The following is an 11,866-nucleotide window of genomic DNA, read 5'->3' as shown; positions in this document are numbered from 1 at the left end:
TGTGTGTATGTTGTTTTTGAAATTGCAAAATAATGTATTTTCATATCCTCAGCGGTATTCTCACACTTAATTGATTTCTAAATTCTTCACCAAGAGGGGAAAAGTGAAGGAGGATCATAAACGGAAATAAGCCAGTGCAGAAAAAAGTTTGAATCAACACGTTTTCTGATTTCCTCATCTGAATTGTCTTTTCAATAAACGTGACTCTAAAAGTAAAGTGAAATCAGAAAAAAAAGACAGCTAAAAAGCAGCACAAAAATATTGATTCTTAGTGTGCTCATGGAACTGATAGTCAAAATAGAATAGAATAGAATTCTTTATTGGCCAAGTGTGATTGGACACACAAGGAATTTGTCTTGGTGCATATGCTCTCAGTGTACATAAAAGAAAATATAGATTTGTCAAGAAACATGTGGTATAACACTTAATGATTGTCACAGGGGTCAAATAAGCAATGAAGAAACAATCAGTACTAATAAAAAATATTTTATTTATTACCGTAGATTTGTATACCACCCCTCTCCGTAGACTCGGGTAATCTGAGGGTACAAGCAACAAGTTACAGTCATACTTTATGTAATAGCAATCCCCACTCAATCTCATTAAGAAATTGAAATAAGATCCTGACTATTTGTCTAAAAAGGTGTTGGAGTCAAGATTCAGTTCCGAGCTCTGCCATATTAGAGAACTTCAAAAAATACAGCATAAAATATAACTATGTTTGATTATTGCCCAAGCAGCTAGTACATAGTGTCCTCTAGTGGCTGATCTATATCGGAAGAGAAAGAATCACTAGAAACCCTTTTTAGAAGAGCTTGTATTACCTATTTGTTTACTAGGAAGAGGGCTCATTCACTCAAGCTTTGCAAATACTACATAACGTTACCACAATAGTGTAAACCAAGCTTTTGTTATTTGTGAACCACTAATTGTTCAGAACAGCAGTTGGTGAAAATCAGCTATAATCATTTAGTCTTCTAGAATAGTGTTTCCTAACCTTGGCAACTTGAAGATATCTGGACTTCAACTCCCAGAATTCCCCAGCCAGCATTCAATTCTGGGAGTTGAAGTCCAAATATCTTCAAGTTGCCAAGGTTGGGAAACACTGTTCTAGAAGTGAGTCAAATTGTGGTTTGTGAGCTTAGGATGCAGTTGTGTAATTTGTGAAGTGTTTATTATTTCAACATTTTTATTGTTATATGCCTACAGCCTGATGGTGAACCTATTGCCTGGCCCGTGGGGCATCGGCTGTTCGTCTTCCGGGTTTCTGGCATGCATGTGCATGCGATGATCCGCTGGCCTTTGTGATTGGGGCAGTGCCGGAAACCAGAATTTAAATGGTCTGTGAGGATGCACGCTGGCCAGTTGATTGGCATCCGCATGCGTGGCAGTAACTGAAAACTTGCAGGAAACCAGAAGTAAATTTTTGGTGCACGCATGTCCCCTGGGCCACTCTTCTTCCTGGTTGCGGCCCAGATGAGGGCGCAAAGTGCTTATTTTTCAGCACTTGGTGCTGAAAAGGTTCACCATCACTGGCCTAGAGCAAGGGTAAGCAAAGTTGGCTCTTCTATGACTTGTGGACTTCAACTCCCAGAATTCCTGAGCCAATCATTCTAGCTCAGGAATTCTGGGAGTTGAAGTCCACTAGTCATAGAAGAGCCAACTTTGCCTAGCTTTGGCCTAGAGCAACTGGTTTGAGATGGGTAACCATTTATTATTATTATTATTATTATTATTATTATTATTATTATTATTATTATTATTTAGATTTGTATGCCGCCCCTCTCCATAGACTCGGGGTGGCTCATAACAGTGATAAAAAACAATACATGGTAACAAATCTAATATTTAAAATCTAAAAATAACAATTTTACATTAAAAAGTCTAAAACAACCCAATATATAAAAACATACACACAATCATATCATACACAAAAACTACATGGGCAAGGGGGAGATGTCTCAGTTCCCCCATGCCTGATGGCAGAGGTGGGTTTTAAGGAGTTTACGAAAGGCAAGGAGGGTGGGGGCAATCCTAATCTCTGGGAGGAGCTAGTTCCAGAGGGTTGGAGCCACCACAGAGAAGGCTCTTCCCCTGGGTCCCGCCACCCAACATTGTTTAGTCGATGGGACCCGGACAAGGCCAACTCTGTGGGACCTAACCGGCCGCTGGGATTCAATTTAAATTGAATGAACAAACGAATTCATAAATAATGAAGTCCACAAAGGAAGGAACATATTTAAATGCCTTTTCTTTGGTGCAATAATCCAGAATGTCTTCAAAATTGTTATCTCTACTTGTTTTAGACTACAGGTACCATCATTTCTATCTCTAGGCCATGCTGTCTCTGGGGATCAAAAAGAAAGCATATTTATGGAGGGTTTAGCCGCATGTTTTTCCTTCACAATTGGAATGTGCTAAATCTTATCTTCCTTATTTAACTACTACATATTAATTCTGAGCAACACTATAATGAACAAAAGGTCTCTTACACATATTATTTGAAATAAGAGGAATATTCAAAACTAAGTAAACATAACTCACGCTCCTTGCAGATATTAAAGAAAAAAGCAGAAGAAATTACTTTTGGAGTTTATAATTTGTCTGAAAATTTGAAGGGAGAAGAGAAAATGCAGTAAATTAATGTTAAGTAATCATATTTTAGGGCAGAGGTCACCAACCGCTGGTCTGTGAACCACTGGTGGCCTGCGAAAAAAATTTGGTCACTCCTCGCCTGGCCTGAGAAGAGGAGGATGTGGGGTCAGTGGAGATTTGCTCCATATTCCAGACTGGGAGTCTAGGTGCTTCAGGAAGCGGTACGCTGGATTCATATTAATGGTCCATGGGATTTAAAGTTTTATGAATTGTGTTTATTATTGTTATTGTTAATTATTGTTGTTGTTGTTGTTTTTATTATTATTAACATTTCTAAGCCGCCCATCTCCTCCTGGACTCTGGGCAGTGTACAACAATTTAAAACAATCAAAACAATCAAACCTCAGAATATAAAAACATTCATTCTGCTTGGCCAAAGCTAGCTGATGCTGCTCAATGGCCTCAGGCCTGCTGGCAAAGCCAATTCTTCACGGCTTTCCTAAAGGCTAGGAGGGTGGGGGCGTTATAGGTAATAACCAACACCTTAAATTGCATCTGGAGACTGATTGGAATCTAGTGCAGCTTGCGGAATTTTGGAAACCCACAATAGCTCACGTGGCTGCATTCTGGATTAATTGTAGTCTCCGAATGCTCCGGTTGCCCCATGTAGAGCGCATTACAGTACATGAGTCCTGAGGTGAAAAGGGCATGAGCTAGTGTAAGGAGGAACTGCTATTCCAAATAGGGCCGCAACTGATACACAAGATCAGGAGTAGGCAAAGTTGGCTCTTCTATGACATGTGGACTTCAACTCCCAGAATTCCTGAGCTAGCATGATCGGCTCAGGAATTGTGGGAGTTGAAGTCCACAAGCCAACTTTGCCTACCCTGCACAAGATAAACCTGTGCAAAAGTCCCCCTAGCCACAGCCAAAAGTTGATGTTCAACTTCAGCTATGGATGTAGGAGGACCCCCAGATTGTGGACACGTTCTGAGGGGTTAATGTTTCTTCTCTCACAACCAAGGATGACAGATGGACCAGTCCTTCAGAGGCAACACCCACAGCCACTCAGTCTTGTTGGGGTTGAGTTTGAGCCTGTTGACTCCCATCCAGACCCTCACAGCCTCCAGGCACCAGCACATCATGTCCACTGCTTCATTGAATTGGCAAGGGGTGGAGATATAAAGCTCGGTGTCATCAGCATACTGCTGGAACCTCATCCCATTTCTATGGATGGAACCCAGCACTTTCATGTAGACGTTAAAAAGAAGAGGGGAGAGAACTAACCCCTGAGGTACCCCACAGAATAGGGGCCTAGGGGTCGATCTCTGCCCCACCCAACACCAACTTCAACCGACTGGATAGAACCACTGTAATGCAGTGCTTCCCATTCCCAACCCCCCAAGCTGTTGCAGAATACCATGGTCAATGGTATTGAAAGTTGCTGAGAGATCAAGAAGCATCGAGATAGAGGGATGTCCCCTATCTCGGGCACGCCAGAGATCATCCATCAGTGTGACCAAAGCAGTTTCAGTGCTGTAACCAGGCCTGAAGCCTGACTGATAAGGGTCTAAGTCAGTGATGGCGAACCTATGGCACGGGTGTTACAGGTGGCATGTGGAGCCATATCTGCTGGCAAGAAACCGTTGTCCCAGCTCAGCTCCAACATGCGTGTGCCAGCCAGCTGATTTTTGGCTCACACAGAGGGCATTTTTTTGGCATTCAGAGTGCCTCTGGGGATGGGGGAGTGTTTTTATCCTCCCCTGGTTCCAGGGAAGCCTTTGGAGCCTGGGGAGGGTGAAACACGAGTCTAATGGGCCCACCAGAAGTTAGGAAACAGGCTGTTTCTGGCCTCCAGGGGGTGGGGGAAGGTGTTTTCGCCCTCTCCAGGCATTGAATTATGGGTGTGGGCACTTACACATATGCACACAGGCACGCTCTTTTTGCACCCAAGGAAAAAAGGTTTGCCTTTTCTAGACTTCAGTCTGATTTAATCTCTCAGGATCAGTGACTGTTCAGATAAATATAGCTCTCCCCAGGGCATCTGAACATGGCATGTATCTCAATCCTGAAAAAATAGGCTTTTGTTTTCAGATTTCTACCAGCTACAGTTGTGAAAAAATTTGCAGCTATTTTAGAGATCTTCTCTCACATTAAAAAAGTTTCAGAAAGAAGAAAATATAATGTTGTACTGTATCCCTTGACCTACAAAGAAATACTTCAACTAGACCAGGGTTGTGAATCTCAGGGCCCACGGGCGGAATGTATCATGTGTTGCCCCACCCATACTTGGTTTAGCAAAGGAGAGAAAAGTTGCAATATGTTACACGACAACGTGCATTTGACATCCCTGAACTAGATAGACAGAAAATTTGTTGATCAATATAAAGTACAATGGTACCTCTACCTAAGAATGCCTCTACTTACAAACTTTTCTAGATAAGAACCGGGTGTTCAAGATTTTTTTGCCTCTTCTCAAGAACCATTTTCCACTTACAAACCCGAGCCTCCAAAACTGTAACCAGAAAAGGCAGGGAGAAGCCTCTGTGGGACCTCTGTAGGAATCTCCTGGGAGGAAACAGGGCCAGAAAAGACAGGGAGAAGCCTCCGTGCGGCCTCTCTAGAAATCTCCTGGGAGGAAACAGGGCCTCCACCCTCCCTGTGGTTTCCCCAATTGCACACATTATTTGCTTTTACATTGATTCCTATGGGAAAAATTGCTGCTTCTTACAAACCTTTCTACTTAAGAACCTGGTCACGGAACGAATTAAGTTCGTAAGTAGAGGTACCACTTTATCTCTATTTAATCCAACATATCATTAACTGGAAGCAATAGTGCTGGTTCAGAATCAAACTACATGTTACAATATAACAATGAGTCACAAACACAAAAATCCTAATATATATATATTAAAATCTTACTCATCATGCAGGAACAAACATCAGATTCCCTGAATTTGAGGTATAATTCCCATCACTCTAGGCTAGAAATGATGTGCATTCACAATACCTGGGCAACAGGTTGGAAGAAGTTAATGTAGATCGCGGGTGTTAAATTCAATGTGTCATGTTGCTGTCATTTGATGTTTCATGACATTTTTCCTATTCAGAGATGGGGTGGGTGTGGTATGAGTGACACATCTGGCCTATGGGCTGGTAGTTTGACACCTGATCATTTAACCAGAGGGAAGAGGGATTTTTTAAACACCTCCTTTCACCTTTTGCCACATGGTGAATTCACATTTTAGAAGGAAGTAGCTAATAACCTGGCATTGCCTGGGTATTTATATGTATTGAAGCATTTTTCTGATAGTGAGCCATTGGGAGGGGCTTTTCTTCCCCCTACTCCTATTCCCATCATCTCTGCCCTCCCCCTTCCCTCTTCTCCCATGCGTTCTTCTTTCCTGCCCTTTCTACGATCCTGGCACTTTGCCCCAAATCCACCAGGGGTTGCCATCTGCTTCTGATAGGGAGTCATTGGGACGGGCCTTTCCTCCCCCTACTCTCATGCCCATCATCCCTACCCTCTCCCTTCCCCCTCCCATGCGCTCCTCTTTCCCGCCCTGTCTATGATCCTGGCACTTTGGCCAAATCCATCAGGCGCTTTTCCATTGGTCCACTGGAAGGTGAAGTCACGGCTGGCTTTCCAGAGGAAGCTGTGAAGGAACTGACATCACAAACAATTGCCGCTCTAGGACACCGTACTCACTCTCCTTAATGGCCCAGATGTTTCAGAGTTATGCTGGAACATATAGACACAAACACACACACACACACACCAGGAGTGTCTCTTCCCTCCCCCCAATATTTGTTCCCAGTAAGTTATCTTTGTACCAAGTTTGGTTGAAATTGCTGGAGGCATTCCAGAGTTATGATGGAATACACACACACACACACACACACACACACACACACGTACCTAACTAGGGGTGCTAGAGGTGTCTTATCCCCACAGTATTTGTTTCCAGAGGGTAAGTCATACCAAGTTTGGTTGAAATTGCTCCCAGCATTCCAGAGTTATGCTGGAACACAAATACATACAGCCTTTTATATGTATACGAAGAAAGAAGATTAACATCACATATTAACCTTAGCATAAGATTTTTACTATGGATCGTAAAAATCTCAGTGGACATTCAATGTACAATGTTAAAGAAAAGCAAACATCTGATTGGGCTGCAGAACTAGATAGCCTCTATGTGGACAATGGAATGCAGTTGGGCAGTGTATCTACTGCCATATCTAATGGTGCTCTGGAATTTTGTAAGGCAGATGTGGCAGGTCCAAAAATATATTATAGAGCGTATAGCTAAAGGAGTAAAAGTAGTTCTGCTCATCAATAACCATCCATTTCTTCCCTATCTATGAATTGAAAGGGCCAGGTGCCATGATCTTAGTTTTCTTAATGTTGAGTTTCAAGACAGCTTTTGCATTCTCCTCCTTCACCTGCATCAAAGGGTTCTCCAATTCCTCTTCACTTTCTGCCATTAGAGTGATATACTGTGTTCAGTTCTGGAGACCTCACCTACAAAAAGATATTGACAAAATTGAACGGGTCCAAAGATGGGCTACAAGAATGGTGGAAGGTCTTAAGCATAAAACGTATCAGGAAAGACTTAATGAACTCAATCTGTATAGTATGGAGGACAGAAGGAAAAGGGGGGACATGATCGAAACATTTAAATATATTAAAGGGTTAAATAAGGTTCAGGAGGGAAGTGTTTTTAATAGGAAAGTGAACACAAGAACAAGGGGACACAATCTGAAGTTAGTTGGGGGAAAGATCAAAAGTAACATGAGAAAATATTATTTTACTGAAAGAGTAGTAGATCCTTGGAACAAACGTCCAGCAGACGTGGTAGATAAATCCACAGTAACTGAATTTAAACATGCCTGGGATAAACATATATCCATCCTAAGATAAAATACAGAAAATAGTATAAGGGCAGACTAGATGGACCATGAGGTCTTTTTCTGCTGTCAGACTTCTATGTTTCTATCATCTGCATTTCTCCTGGCAATCTTAATTCCAATTTGCCCCGTCATCTAGCCGCGCCTTTCTTATGATGTGCTCTGCATCATAAGGGCGACATTATACAGCCTGCAGCATGATGCATAAATCCAGCCATCTGTAGCTTCTTCAACAACAATACTGTAGTAAAACAGCTGACACATTCTGTTTATTTTATACAAGTATACAAGCTAGAATATTGCAATAAACCATAACATTACATATTTGATTTTGGTCCAATTTTTTGGTTTGTAAATTGTAACTTTTGACTCATCAAATACTGTACTATCCTTACTTGCTTTGTCCCAATATCTGACATAATCACATATGGTAAACCACAGTATTTATATGATGAGATTATCATGTAGGTATCATTTGTTGCCCTTTGCTGTCAATACCTATAAAAGTAACCTCAGAATACCTAGAATTGTGTCAATCTACTTCTAGTGCCATTGGCAGACATTTCTGCTTTTGTTTAAAACATGGGAAATCCCTTGCTTAAAAAGAAAACAGTTTCTGCTAATATGATGTTTTGCTAGTTAAAAGATTTTGCACATAGGCATTGGTTAAATTGCTACCAATAATTGCCCTATAGAACCTCTATGTGAGAAGCCAAAGCAACTTATGACAGGATAAAAATAGATGCCCTGGATCAAGATCAGCCCAGTTTAAAGCACCCTGACCCTAAAGACAAAGCTCACAAGAGGATTGTGTGCTTTATAAACAAGAATGTGGCTGTTTATATTTGTTTTGAAAAGTATCCTGAACTGTGCTGACTCAGTAGAACAATACATTTGACTTTCTCCTGTAATGCTTTCTAACAATCAGCCCTTTGTTGCATATTGATACTCAGCTTTTTATGTCAGCTTTTTTTTTTAAAGAAAACACCTGCTAACACACAAAATAAAAGCCAAGCAAAAGACTGATGCTTTTAAGAGTTTAAAGTGGCCTTATCTCATTTTTCCTAATATAAACTGCAGTAAATTACCATCCAGTCACTATTTAGAGTTGGCAGAGTAATGCCTGGTTTGTATGTGAAGGACAGAATTTCCATTCAATGCAGCATGTAAGACAGCAAATTTAAATTCAAGGTGTGTCCAAATTTTAAGAGCAGTGAAGGAAGGCTTTCTTGGAAGAAGGAGGTTACAATCATTAAGCTAAGAAGTAACAAAGAAATGAGGAAGCTTTTGACTTCCTAAGAAATCTTCACTGGGTGAATGCTAAACTGAAAGGATGGAAGAGAGAAGGGCACCAATTTGTTTTAAACTACAAAAATAAAATAAAAATTCTAGGACTTTGTGATTCAGCTGCATGCCTCTAAAATTTTGACTATTTACTATTAATTAAATAGAATAGTTTACTAATTAGTCTTGCAACTTTAGTAATAAAGAAAAATAAAACACACAATCTAATTCCAAAATACAAAAGATGCTAATATTAAGTGGGATCACTTTTACCTCTGTGTGTCTTTCTTCAAATATGCTTTCCTCCAGTCCTTAAATCAACAGAGAAGTGCAGTAACTTACTTTGCAAGTTATTTGTGCAGAACCAGAGTGACATTTGACCATGATTAAACCCGTCCCTCTGAGCAATTATCAAAAATTGTCTCTTTCCCAGCCCACTTTAATGGATACTTTTGCTGATGGACCTTTGGTTGGAGGGCAAATTAAGGCATCTGCCAATTGCTTTAACTTGTCCAGCATCAAGCAATAAGGACAGCATCACATTTTAACCTCATCACTCAGAAGGAATGAGACACAATGATTAGTTTTGCCCTCTGCAGTTAAACTGCATGTTGGACTCTCCCCTTTTCTGGTTGAACTGGGCTCACAATCTAATATACTGTAATCTGTCTCTTCAACAGGCTGGCAATGAGACAAAGGCCATCGCACACAAATGGGTCCTTCCACATCAGCTAGTGAGGCATTATTTTGCTACACTTAGCAAAGTGCGAGGACATATCCTGTATCATTATCTCAGTAGCAATTGTTGCTATTTATGTGTTTGCTTGTTTATTATTTATTCTATTGCTATTTACTCTATTTCTATTATTTCTGCTGCTATTTATTCACTTACTAAGTTTCTCTATAGCAGGAGTGTCAAACTGGCCGCCCATGGGCCAGATGTGTCATGCACAGGCCACACCCAGCCCAGCGATAGGAAGTAGAAAAATGTTGTAGAATGTCATATGACGGCAAAGTGATACCGCAGGTTTGACACCAGTGCTATAGAGTACAAATTTGTTGCTATCCAAATGAATTACAAAACTAGGGGTGGCATTTTAACAACAATTACAACACTGGTTTCTGGCAGTTTTCTGAGATTCCCTAGTGGCTATATTAACTAGTCATTCCCAACCAGGTGCTAGGCTCCAACTCCCAGAATTCCCATGGGCAATGGGATTTTGAGAATAAAGTCCAGCACCTTTGAACAAGAACCAGCTGTGGAAGCCTTAATTTCCTTTCCTAATTTCCTGAGCTCAAATGAGAGACCCAACTCATTTCTCTCAGTTTCAATAGCAGCTATAATAAAGGACAAGTCATGACTGGAAGTCAGCCAAATTTTGAATAGATCTATTTGAGTTGCTAAATTCATTAAGTACCATTAAAAATACAGTACATATGTATTGCTTTCTGAAAGTGCTGATCGTTAGTTCTGTTTTGTAAATTAGATATACATAACCCGAGGCCCTTGAAGGTACAAGTTCTTGAGTTATGGTCAGAGGCACTCAAAATTTCCACCAAAACATCTTTTGTGTAAGAGAAACAGGAAGGTTTAGATGTACACAGAACAACTGAACAGGAAATAGTCTATTAATTTGACTTTACAAAACTTTAATTTTGTCTAGGTTTAGATTGTTGTTTTTACACTTTCCTAACAAAACAACCCAAGCCTGTAGTTCTAGTATTTCCTGATTGTGTCAGACCTAACTATTAACTAGGTTTAATTCTGCTGAGCTTTTTGAGGTCAGCCAAGGTCATCTGAGCATTGCCAAGCTATAAAAACAAACCTTGCTCTAGAGCTGTAAATAAAAATCTGCTTTAGTCTTCAATTTTCCAGGCCAATAAAAGCCACGTACCTGACTAACTGATAAACCAATTATATTTATATTTAATATAATGAAATAGTTATAAAATAGTTCATAGTTCAAAATTTCCTAGTAGACATAGCTGAGTTTCTCAAACGCAGCAACTTTAAGTTGAATAGAATAGAATAGAATTTTTATTGGCCAAGTGTGATTGGACACACAAGGAATTTATCTTGGTGCATATGCTCTCAGTGTACATAAAAGAAAGAAAAAGATACATTTGTCAAGAATCATAAGGTACAACACTTAATCATTGTCATAGGGGTCATATAAGTAATGAAGAAACAATAAATATTGATAAAAATCTTAGGATACAAGCAACAAGTTACAGTCATACAGTCCTACGTGGGAGGAAAAGGATGATAGGAATGAGAAAAACTAATAGAAATAGAAGTGCAGATTTAGTAAAAAGTCTGACAGTGTTGAGGGAATTATTTGTTTAGTAGAGTGATGGCGTTCGGGGAAAAACTGTTGTTGTGTCTAGTTCTCTTGGTATGCAGTGCTCTGTGGTGACGTTTTGAAGGTAGGAGTTGAAAACAGTTTGTGTCCAGGATGCGAGGGGTGAGTAAATATATGTTTTAAGTGTTTTCCTGAATGCCAGACATGAGGGGCCATAACACTGAGGGCAGCATGTTTAATTATGCCATGACAACCATAGACACCTGACTTCTTGGTGAAAACATATTCAGATCCTTCCTGGATTGACTGGATGTGAGAGAATCATCCTGGATCTCGAAAGCTTAGAACTGCGGCGCCTAAAACACGATTTAAGTATTGCCCACAAAATCATTTGCTGTAATGTCCTTCCGGCCAACGACTACTTCAGCTTCAACCGCAACAACACAAGAGCATGCAACAGCTTCAAACTCAATGTTAATCGCTCCAAACTTGAGTGTAAAAAATATGACTTTAACAATCGAGTCATCGAAGCGTGGAACTCATTACCGGACTCAATAGTGTCAACCCCCAACCCCCAACATTTCTCCCTCAGACTCTCCACGCTTGACCTCTCCAGGTTCCTAAGAGGCCAGTAAGGGGCGTACATAAGTGCACTGATGTGCCTTTCGTCCCCTGTCCAATTGTCTTTCCTTTCCCTTTTATCATATATATTCTTTCCTTCCCACCCACTTCTCTTCCTCTTTACTTCCTATCTTTACTTCCTATCTTTTATA

This window comes from Erythrolamprus reginae, chromosome 3 (genome assembly GCF_031021105.1).
Source record: "Erythrolamprus reginae isolate rEryReg1 chromosome 3, rEryReg1.hap1, whole genome shotgun sequence".
Classification (NCBI taxonomy): domain Eukaryota; kingdom Metazoa; phylum Chordata; class Lepidosauria; order Squamata; family Dipsadidae; genus Erythrolamprus; species Erythrolamprus reginae.
Note: the sequence above shows the minus strand (reverse complement) of the source record.